The sequence below is a fragment of the Vulpes vulpes genome, chromosome 7 (assembly GCF_048418805.1).
Source record: "Vulpes vulpes isolate BD-2025 chromosome 7, VulVul3, whole genome shotgun sequence".
Classification (NCBI taxonomy): domain Eukaryota; kingdom Metazoa; phylum Chordata; class Mammalia; order Carnivora; family Canidae; genus Vulpes; species Vulpes vulpes.
Window position 1 is genome coordinate 67,959,112 of NC_132786.1, and position 12,450 is coordinate 67,971,561.

General features: G+C 37.1%; 1 pseudogene; it reads right to left on the reverse strand.

Moving 5' to 3' along the window:
• Positions 1-10,363: 10,363 nt before the first annotated feature.
• Positions 10,364-11,161, reverse strand: LOC112929006 (proteasome subunit beta type-6 pseudogene; annotated as a pseudogene).
• Between the last annotated feature and the right edge of the window lie 1,289 nt (positions 11,162-12,450).

The window sequence follows — 12,450 nt, forward strand, 5'->3', positions numbered from 1 at the left end:
AAAATAATAATTTACACGTGTGGTCAAAGATTTGCAATTTTATTAAACAAGAATAGAAAAAAATCCCAAACAAATAATATTGTTAAAGATCTATTTATTTATTTTAGAGAGAGGAAGAGAGAGAGTATGAGCAAGCTGGAGGGAGAGGCAGAAAAAAGAAACAAACTCCCCACTGAGCAGGTATCCTGGCATGGGGCTTGATCTCATGACCCTGAGATCATGACCTGAGCTGAAATCAGATGCTCAACTGACTGAGTTGCCCAGTTTGCCCCTTCATTGGAAGAAGCAATGGCTTCCAGACAGAAAGAATTTGTAAATGCACATTTTATTTCTGTTCACATACATTGTGATACATTCTTTTAATTCAAATAAAAGTTTTTAAAATTCAAATAAAAATGATATTAAGTACAAATATTTTGAAGATCAGTCGTTAGAACTTTGCAGTAGTTAGTGTGAGCTGAATTTGGGATTCTCATACGTTGCTGAGAATATAAACTAGTTCAATAACAAATGTACACTTTTTTCCCACCAAGCCCTTCCATAAATATCCCAAAGAAAACTCATATAAATGTAGCCTGAAATGCACAGTGTTGTTCATGTGTAAGAAGACCAAATTTTAATCAAAAGGGGAAAGGTAAAATATTATTGTATATTTTATGATGACTCTGTATGGATTAAAAGGAAAAAACGATTTTAATGTTAGGTGTTAATATTTAAATCAAAAAATAAGATAAATGTGTGGATGGACAATTATATAAAATTACTTACTGTATAAGGTGCACTAATTATAAATATACAAACTGCATAAATAGTGAGCAGCTTAATTAATTTTCATAAATGAATATACTTGAATTCATAAATGAACACATTTTCTGCATTAGTGCTTTCAATATATAGTTGATTTGCTGGAAACCATTGAAAATATATTACTCTCTATTGTGGCACTAAATTGACATGTTGCTGTTAGTAAGTCCATTTGTGACAATACACTATATTGTCTAAAGCACAAGACATTTTATCTAATTGGAGACTGTGGATGAGTTCAGAAGCTTAAATTATTCCTTGGTAAAATCTGCTTTAACCAGAAACCATCCTTTTAACCATGGAACTAATTTGGCTTCTTTGTTAAGGGTTTGCCTTTATTTATTTCTCCTATGACACGATTGCCCATAAAACTATCATACCAATTATGGCAGCATCTACTTTGTGTGTTTCCAACATGGAACAATATTTCCATAACAGCATTGTTTATATTGTAGCAAATATTGGTTCTATCCTATTCCATTATCCTAGGACCTTTGGGACCTGGTGTTCCTGCCTGCTGGCAATTGGATCTATCTTCTAGTCTCTCTTGAGGACAAGAGACGTTTACATACCTACAATCAACAGAGATTTATACCCAACACCATGGGAAATTATTCTCTCCTTAATGGAATTCTCTCCTCAACATTTAATCTTTTCTTTTGTGCCCTGAAGAACAAAGACATGAATGAAAAGAAGATAATCATTTGCTGCAGATCTAAATATTCTGACAGATAGATCCACAGAATCCTCTAATGTTCACTGAATTAAAATAATGTATTCTGGAAAATAACCCCCTACCTACCCAGGGTGTCATATCTAACAATCTTATGTGTCACTTCAATGGTGCCTTCAACAAGCTGTTTCAATACACCTTCAGACTAAAAGGTTCTGGGGAGTGGAGTGTGTGATACAACAATGAACCCATGTCATTTGCCCACTGTTACACCTCCTCTGCATTCATTTGAGTTGTTTGGTCTGATGAAATGTTACATAGAATCCAATGTCAGTGGATAAAACATACTGCAAGCCCTCAGTTGCTGTGCTTAATGCCCTGAGGGCCAGGAAAAACTCCATTTCTGGAATATTTGCCTATTTCAATCAAAATGAATTTATACCAGGAAGAAATTATCTAAAATAGTTATTCTGGCATTGATTGGCCAATGGTGTCTTCCTGGGATGGTGCGTTATCAGGCCTGGCTCAGCTTTGGTCTTTGTCACTGACTACTTGGAAATCTGGCAGTGATGGCATCTAGATCAACACTGGTGAGTAGAAGCCCAAAAGCTCCAAACATGGCTATTACTGCTTTATTATGCCCATTTACCAGCAAAACCAAAGGCTGATGGATTTCAACTAGCAGAATCCTTTTTTTCCTATTTAATTAGTACTTTGCCCATAGTGGATTTTCCCTTAGGAGTGTTTTTATGAAATACCAAGATATCCTCATTTAACAGTCACTCCCAGGTGTCCACTCACATACCACAAACACTCCCTGTTTCCAAATTTTCAATTATGCTACATCCATATTTCTAGGCAATCTGCCAAGTAACTTGCCACTGCACAAGACTATTAGTTATTCTAACTTTGAAGCATTTCTCTTTCCACAAAAAGTGAGTGATCAGGTGCATATGAAAAAGTTTTAAATATGGGAACTATTTCTCACTCACTAAAGCCATAACATACAAAGCTATGTCAACTATAATTCAAGTTTGAATATTTTTCCTTCTCTATCTGCTAATTTTGGTGAATCCCTTATTTTGCCATAAGTCCAAGCTGACCAAGAGACATAAATACATCCTTCGTGGCACATGGGGATCTGCTGTGTAAATTATGGTGCTTCAATTGCTTCTCATGCTCAATCTTGGATTCATCAATTTTATGTTTTAACAAATTTTTCTGAGGCAAATCCAAACTTGTTATTTGATGGACATGAGTGAACCCAAATTATGATGGGCAGGTCTGACCTCTACTCACTTGATAATATAGTCAGATACTCTTTTTTTTTAAGTGCTAATTTAAATTTCAATTAGTCAACATAGAGTGTATTACTGTCAGGTGTACAATGTAGCTAGTTATTTAACACTCCCAGACAATACCCGGTGTTTATTAAAAGTGCACTTTTTAAATCCCATCACCTGTTTAACCCATCATCACACCCACCTCCCATCTGGTAACCATAGTTTGTTCTTTGTAGTTAAGAGTCTGTTTCCTGGTTTGCCTCTATCTCTCTTTTCCCTCCTGTGTTCATTTGCCTGGTTTCTTAGCTTTGACATATGAGTGAAATCATATGGTATTTGTGTTTCTCTGCCTTACTTCACTTAAAATAATATTCTCAGGGCACGTGGATGGCTCAGCAGTTGAGTGTCTGCCTTTGGCTCAGGGCGTGACTCCAGAGTCCTGGCATTGAGTCTTGCATCGGGCTCCCTACAGAAAGCCTGTTCCTCCCTCTATGTCTCTACCTCTCTGTGTGTCTTTCATGTATAAATAAATAAAATCTTAAAAAAATAATAATAATACTCTCTGCTCACATCATTGCAAATGGCAAGATTTCATTATTTCATGGCTGAGTAACATTCCTTTGTGTATATATACCACTTCTTCTTTATCCATTCATCAGTTGGTGGCCTCGGGCTGCTTCCATAATTTGGCTATTGTAGATGATGCTGCTATAAACATCGGGGTGCATATTTCGTGTTGCATTAGTATTTTTGGATTCTCTGAGTATAATACCTGGAAGTATAATTGCTGGATTATAAAGTAGTTCTATTTTTAACTTTTTGAGGAACTTCTATACTGCTTTCTAGAGTGGCTGTACCAGTTTGCATCCCCACCAACAGTGAGTGTTGCCCTTTCCCCACATTCTCATCAACACCTGTTTCTTCTGTTTTTGAATTTAACCATTCTGAGAGGTGTGAGGTGGTAAATCATCGTGGCTTGATTTGCATTTCCCTGATGATAAGTGATGTTGAGCATCTTTTCATGTGTTATTGACCATCTGAATTTCTTTGGAAAAATGTCTGTTCATGTCTGTCCATTTCTTAACTAAATTATTTATTTTTGAGGTGTTGAGTTTGATAGATTCTTTATAGATTTTGTATACTAATCCTTGATCAGATGTGTCATTTGCAAATATCTTTTCCCATTCTGTAGGCTGTTTCACTTTTTAAGATTTTATTTATTTATTCATGAGAGACACAGAAAGAGAGAATAGAGACACAGGCAGAGGGAGAATCAAGCTCCCCATAGGGAGCCTGAGGTGGGACTAAATCCCTGAACTCCAGGATCACACCCTGAGCCAAAGGCAGACGCTCAACCACTGAGCCACCCAGGCTTCCCTGTAGGCTTTTAGTTTTGTTGATTATTTCCTTCCCTGCACAGAAGCTTTTTATCTTGATGAAGTCCCAGTAGTTCATTTTTGCTTTTGTTTCTCTTGCTCTTGTGACATGTTTAACAAGAATTTGCTTGGCTGAGGTCAGAGAGGTTTCTGCCTTTGCTCTCCTCTATGATCTTAATAGTTTCCTGTCTCACATTTAGGTTTTTCATCCCTTTTGAATTTATTTTTGTGTGTGGTGTAAGATAGTGTACAGTTTCATTCTTCTGTATGTTGCTGTACAATTTTCCTACACCATTTGTTGAAGAGACTTTTTTCCTGCTTTGTCAAAGATTAGTTGATCATAGAGTTGAGAGTCCATTTCTGGGTTCCATTCCATTGATCTATGTGTCTGTTTTTGTGCTAGTACCACACTCTTTTGATGATCACAGCTTTGTAATACAGCTTGAAGTCTGGAATTATAATGCCTCCAGCTTTGCTTTGCCTTTTCAACATTATTTTATCCATTCAGGGTCTTTTCTGTTTCCAGACAAATTTTAGAACACAATTCTTTATACACTCCATGTCAGCACCTATACAACTTAATGTTGGAGGGAAAATCTGATACTGATTGTTTCTCTCTATAATCATACCCACTAGTATCAGGTATAGCTTTCACACAGCCCAGTAATCATACTACATACCCAGCTCTATCACCTATTCTCAATTTTTTAAATTTTTCATATTGAATTATCTGTTCTTATCCTTCCAAAACAATCTTTCCTATCTCTGTTCAGAGCTGTTTAATGTAAATCCTAATTCTCTGAGAAATTTGTGAAGATGTCTAAGAACTTCAAACAAATTTCCTCTTACCTACCATTTGCATATGTGTCTATATATTCTATTACTAATTTCTTACTATAGAACAGCTGCCTGTGTTTTTGTCAGAGTGACAACCCTAAATTTGTGCACTAGATCAAGTTCTGGTCAAAAAGACAGGATCTCACTTCACCAATACTCCTTTTTCTTTCTATACCATCATCTTTTCTGTCTTGAGTGAACAATCTTTTTTAGACTAGGGATATTCTGTTTTCTTCCCTTCTCTTTCATCCACTCACATTATTTACCTGGTATCTATAGTCTGGTAATTCTTATCTATAAATATCTTTCATTTTTGAAAAAAAGATTTTATGTATTTATGAGAGACACACAGAGAAGGACAGAGACATAGGCAAGGGAGAAGCAGGCTCCCGGTGGGGAACCTGATGTCAAATTCAATCCTGGGACGCCAGGATCATGATACGAACTAAAGGCAGACAGACGCTCAACCATTGAGCCACCCAGGGACCGTATAAATATATCTAATAGAGATGTCATCCCTAAACTTGACTCGTGTATACAGCTACCTACTTGATATTGACATTTGGATGTCTTAATACTTTCTTAAACTGAATAAAGCAAAACAATATTCAGATATCACCACATACCCAAAATAATTACTTTCTGTTCCTAATATAGTTTTCATATCTTAGAAAACTTAAAGAAAAAAGTTGAAATCATTTTGGCTCCTTGGTTTTTATATATCCCATCCATCAGTAAATCTTGTTGACTCAATATACTTAAGTTTGATCTTCGTTATCTTCAGTGCTTATTTCCTTGGTCTGGTTATGTCTACTTTTATCTAAGTTATTGCAATATTTTCACCAGTATCCTCCACCAGTTTTTATTCTGTCACAAGCACCATATATCAATAGACCCAGGAGGAGTCTCACCCTGTTATGTGCTAGATGACAGGTATACAGAAGCCTGCTCATGGCTATAGACACTGAAGTAGCATACGAATCAGATCAAGCCCCTCTGGGTAAATGGATGGGAGTCCCTGGAAAACACAGATTGGGACAGTCACTCAGATAAGAGAGTCTTTTTTGAAGGACAAGAACCCAGTACAAAATACTATTACTGTTGAAGAAAAAAATCCATCTTTAGATGGATGGAAGAGAGTAAGAGGAACAGATTAGCTTTTTTTCACATCAACCCTTCCCAAGACAGCATACGTAAGTGCCAAGACATTACTGGACTCGTGATTTCCTCCCCAGGAAAGTGAAATTATGTGAATTGGCACCATACTTCTAGATTTGTAAAGCTTTACAGAGCTTCCAGAAAAGCTCATTTCTCTCTGACTCAATACAGAGTACTGAGGTATGATCTGTATGACTGTGGGGGGTGAAGCAGCTGGGAAATCTAGACAGGGCTCAAGATAGAATGTATGAAAGGGGTGTGTATCCAACTAACCACATCACTGTCTCGATTAGGAAGTTCACTCACTTACCACTATAAATGTGTTGACTATGGATTCCCACAAATACTCATGAGAAACCCCAGGGATACATATGCCTTAGCTATGCATATTCCCACCTCATTACTTAGTCCTTGTAACCACTCCCCACAGTGATAAGAGTAAGTAAGCTGTTGCAGATGCATAGTAGGTAGGTATACAAAGAAGGCCTCCTCAAACCCGCAGGCTTTGGATAAAGCACAAAATCTAGCTTTCAGCACCATCCTAGGAAAAAAAAAGAGAGGCCTGTAAGCACTTGGCCATTTTTTGCAGGAGCTGGAGAAGGCATACCATTTTAAGAAATTTGCAACACTACAAAGCAAGAAGTGTGCAAAAATGAACTACTAGAGAAAATTTAAGAAAGTCTGTGTTCCTAGCTGGCCTAATAGAAGGTACCCTATAAGTCCATCCATATTATCAAAACACATTTCATAATTTTATGACTCACTAATATTCCTTTGTAATTAGATACTACATTTTCTTTCTCCATCCATCTATGATGGATACTTACATCGCTTACATACCTTTGCTACTGTAAGCAAACAACATAATGGTGCATATAACTTTTAAAATTAAAATTTTCATTTTTTATCAAGTAAATACCCAGCAGAAAAATTACAAGATTATACATTATTTATATTTTTAATTCTTTCAAGAATCTTCATACTGTTTTCCATAGTGGTTTCAATAATTTACATTCCCATCAACAGTGCATGAATGTTTCCTTTTTTTCACATCCCTGCCAAAACTTGTTATTGCTTGTTTTTGATACCAGTTCTTTCTATTAGGTGATATTTCAAAAATCAGAGTGGGAAAGACAAATTTCAAATGATTTATTTTAGATGTAAAATATAAAAACAACAACAACAAACCCACACCCAAATGAACAAAGAAACAAACAAAAAATACCCAGACACAAACTCATAAATATAAACAACAAACTCCTGGTTTCAAGAGGGGATGTTGGGTGAAATAGATGAAGGAAATCAAGAGGCAAAAATGTCTATTTATAAAATAAATAAAGCACAGAGATGAAAAGTACAACATAGGGAATATATTGTAAAAAAAAAATATATATATATATATATGTTAACTTTATTCTTTTAAAGATTTATTTATTTATTTGAGACAGAGAGAGAGCATGAGCAAGAGAGGGAGAGGGAGGCAGGAGAAGCAGAAGGAGAGGGAGAAAGAATCTTAGGCAGAACCCATGCCAAGCCTGGAGCCTGACAATGGGCTTGATCCCACAACTCTGAAATCACAACCTCAGTCGAAACTAAGAATCAGATGTTTAACCCACTGCACCACTCAGCTGCCTCTGTATGGTAACTTTAAATAGTAACTATATTTATCATGGTAAGCATTACATAATATATAGGGTTGTTGAATCACTATATTGTACACTTAAAGCTAACATAATCTTGTATGTCAACTATACTTCAATAAAGAATAAAATTAAAAACAACACAGTGGTCAGAAAATATGTAAAAAAGTTCAGCAAACAGATATAAATTATAAAATAAGATTTTGGTGCTAAAAATACAATGAATAAATTTTTTAAAATGTAGTAGAGAGCATCAATAGCAGAATAAATCAAGCAGAAAAAAGAGTCCATCAAGTAGAAGACAGGATATTTTAAATAATCCAGTAATAGAAAAAAATAAGAAAAAAAAGAGTGAAGACAACATAAACAATTGGATAACATTAAGGTACCATTAGATATCATTTACATCTGTAAATATTAAAATCTTGCTAGAAGGGAAGAAGAAGGTGACAAAAAGCTTATTTAAGAAAAATGTGGCTGAGAACTTCCTAAATATGGTGTAATATTTAGACATCCAAATTTCTTAAGACAATAGATCATCCCAAAATTTTAATCCAAAGTTATCTTCTTCAGGCATATTATTATAAAACTTTCAAAAGTCAAATACAAAGAAATAATTTTAAAAGTATTAAACATAGAAGCAGGGGCACCTGGGTGGCTCAGTGGTTGAGCATCTGCCTATGACACAGGTCATGATCCTAGGGCCTGGGATCAAGTCCTGCATCAGGTTTCCCAGAGGGAGCCACTTCTTCCTCTACCTATGTCTCTGCCTCACTCTCTGTATCTCTCATGAATAATAAATAAAATCTTTTTAAAAATGAACAGAGAAGCAAATCCCTTATGTAAGAGAAACTTCATAAGACTATTTGCAGATTCCTCGGAAGAGACCTGAAAAGGTGATGATCTTTGCAAAGTGCTGAGAGAAAGAAAAGTAAGTACCAAGAATCCACAGGAAAATTGACCTTCAGAAGTGAAAGTGAGGTAATCACTTTCCATGACAAGCAAAAGCAGAGAAAGTTTAACAGCACTGGAGTGTCTTATTGAAAATACTGAAAAGACATCTTCAAGAAAAAATATATATACTTTAATGAGTTAGCATAAAACCATATGGAAATATACATCAAATGGTAAAGGTCAACATATTGTATACAGTCAAAATCAGGATGCCTTAGTACTGTATTACAGTGGTATATTAACCACTTTATTCTAGAAATTGTCTTTAAATTATTTGAAGTAGGGATCCCTGGGTGGCGCAGCGGTTTGGCGCCTGCCTTTGGCCCAGGGCGTGATCCTGGAGACCCGGGATCGAATCCCACATCGGGCTCCCGGTGCATGGAGCCTGCTTCTCCCTCTGCCTGTGTATCTGCCTCTCTCTCTCTCTCTCTCTGTGTTACTATCATAAATAAATAAAAATTAAAAAAAAAACATTTTAAATGTTTAAAAAAATAAAATAAAATAAAAAATAAATTATTTGAAGTATCAGTATCTACAATAATTTGTAAATGGATACTCAATATTAAATTATGTAAACTACAACAGGAAAAACATAAAAGAGGGAGTAAAAGGATAAAGTTTTATAAGTGATTGAAATCATACACTTCATAAGTATTTTTAAAATGATGAGCAGAAAAAAAAACCTACAGTAGATACAAACAATATAAAGAGAATGAAATAAAAACATATCACTATAGAAAATCATTGGTTCACATGAAGACAGCAAGACATATGGAAAATAACAAGAAAATAAAACAAGAGCCTGAAAATAATAAATAAGATGATACTCTTTTTATAAATTTATTTTTTATTGGTGTTCAATTTGCCAACATATAGAATAACACCCAGTACTCATCCCATCAAGTGCCCCCCTCAGTGCCCGTCACCCAGTCACCCCCACCCCCCGCCCACCTCCCCTTCCACCACCCCTAGTTCCCCTAGTTCGTTTCCCAGAGTTAGGAGTCTCTCATGTTCTGTCTCCCTCTCTGATATTTCCCACTCATTTTTTCTCCTTTCTCCTTTATTCCCTTTCACTATTTTTTATATTCCCCAAATTAATGAGACCATATAATGTTTGTCCTTCTCCAATTGACTTATTTCACTCAGCATAATACCCTCCAGTTCCATCCATGTTGAAGCAAATGGTGCGTATTTGTCATTTCTAATGGCTGAGTAATATTCCATTGTATACATAAACCACATCTTCTTTATCCATCATCTTTCGATGGACACCGAGGCTCCTTCCACAGTTTGGCTATTGTGGACATTGCTGCTAGAAACATCGGGGTGCAGGTGTCCCGGTGTTTCTTTTTTTTTTTTTTAATTTTTTTTTTTTAATTTATTTATGATAGTCACAGAGAGAGAGAGAGAGGCAGAGACACAGGCGGAGGAAGAAGCAGGCTCCATGCACCGGGAGCCCGATGTGGGATTCGATCCGGGTCTCCAGGATCGCGCCCTGGGCCAAAGGCAGGCGCCAAACCGCTGCGCCACCCAGGGATCCCTGTCCCGGTGTTTCATTGCATCTGCATAAGATGATATTCTTAAGGTCTTACTTATCAACAATTAGATCAAATATAAATGGATTAAATTTTCTTTTTTTTTTTTTTCTTTTAGACAAACTGTTCATTGAATTTTAGGTCACTATGGGGTATCTCTTACTGTAGCTTAGGATTCCAGGAATCAGGGAGGTGGCAAAGTGGCGATGGTGAATTTGGGAATCTGGTCTCCCAGAAGTACCTGCCGTTCTACCCCTGATTCTGCGCCGGCTGCCAGGCGGATTACCCCTCCGCTGGAGCCATCCCGTTCCATGGCCAAAGCGAGCGCATTAGCAGTGAACTGCAGACACTCCTCCTTGGTCATGCCTTCCCGGTGGGTGGCATGGACATAGCCATATATGTAGGAGCTCCCAGAGCCCCCATGGCAAAGGACTGCCTTACCATCATTCCCCCCATGGGCACGAGTGCACCTGCCCTCCCTCTTGGGGGTCCCAGCCCGCAATGATGATTCCTGCCATCAGGTCCTCCCGAGATCGGTAACACATCTCCTCAAAGAGGCTGGCTGCTGTGTGTGCCAGTGGAGGCTCGTTTAGCTCACTGCTGTGGAAACCAAGCTGATAAGTGACTGCACCGGCTACGGCCTGGGTGTCAGCTGCTGAGCCTGAGCGGCAGCAGAAAATCCAGTCACGAATAGGGGTCAGCCTGTCTGTCACTCGATTGGCAGTGTAGGACCCGGTGGTGGTTCTGGAGTCGGCTCCCAGAACCACGCCCCCGTCAAATTGCATGGCCATGATGGTGGTCCCTGTGGAGGCTTCCCGGCTCTCCCAGTCCGGGGTGATGGCCTCGGCACCCCAGGCTGGCGCGGACCCGCTCCTCGAGCGGTTAGCAAGGCGGCCGTCATCTTCCTCTCTGGATTAAATTTTCTAATCAAAGGCAATGAAATGTCTGAATGGCAACACGTGGATAGAGGTAAGTGAAAAAGTCAGACTGAGAAGGGCAAATACCATATGATATAAAAAGCCTCTGATTTCTGGGTATTAATTTTGCATCCTGAAACTTAACTTTTTTATCATTTGTAATAGTTTTTGGTGTAGTCTTTAGAGTTTTCTAAGTATAGTACCATGCCATCTGCCATTAGTGACAGTTTAAGCTGTTCTTTACCAATACGAACAACTCATTTCTTTTTCTTATCTAATAGCTTTGGCTAGGACTTCTAGCCCTGTGTTGAATAAAATTAGTGAGAGTGGACATTCATGTCTTGTTCCTGATCCTAAGAAGAAGAAAAAGCTCAGTTTTTCACCATTGATTATGGTGTTCATTATGGGTGTTCTATATGTGGCTATTATTATATTGAGGTATGTCTTTTCTAATCCTACTTTGCTGGCAGTTTCCATCATGAATAGATGTTGCATTTTGTCAAGTGGTTATTCCTCATCTATCAAGATAATCAAATGATTTTTTTACCTTCATTTTGTTGATGGGGTGTATCATGTTAAGTGATGCACAAATGTTAAACCATCTTGTATTCCTGGAATAAATCCCACTTTGATAGTGGTACATGATGATTTTAATGCATTGTTAAATGTGGTTTGATAATATTTTGTTGAAAATGTTTACATCTATGTCCTTCAGGTATATTATCTTGTACATTTCTTTGTGTGTTTAGTGTCTGCATGGTTTTAGTACCAAGGGACTGCTGGCATTATAGAGTGTACCTAGAAGCTTTCTTTTCTCTTCCATTTTTTGGAATAGTTTGAGAATAGGTATTAACTGTCTTTTAAATATTCTGTAAAATTAATCTGTGAATCCATCTGGTCTTGGACATTTATTTTTTGGTAGTTCTTTTTTGATTACTGATTCAATATTTTTACTAGTAACTGGTCCATTCACATTTTCGATTTCTTTCTGACTCAGTTTGGAAGTTCATATGTTAGGAATTTAATTATTTCTTACACGTTCAAACTGTTGGCATATGTGTATACTCTTTTAGACTTTTGTAATTCAATGGTGTCAGTTGCTATTTTCCTCCTTTCATTTCTAATTTTATTTATTCAGATCTTTTCTCTCTCTCTCTCTCTCTCTCTCTCTCTCTCTCTCTCTCTCTCTCTTTTTCTTTGATGAGTCTGGCTAACAGTTTATCAGTTTTGTTTATCCTTTAAAAATAAGCTCCTTGTGCTGAGTAAAATAAGT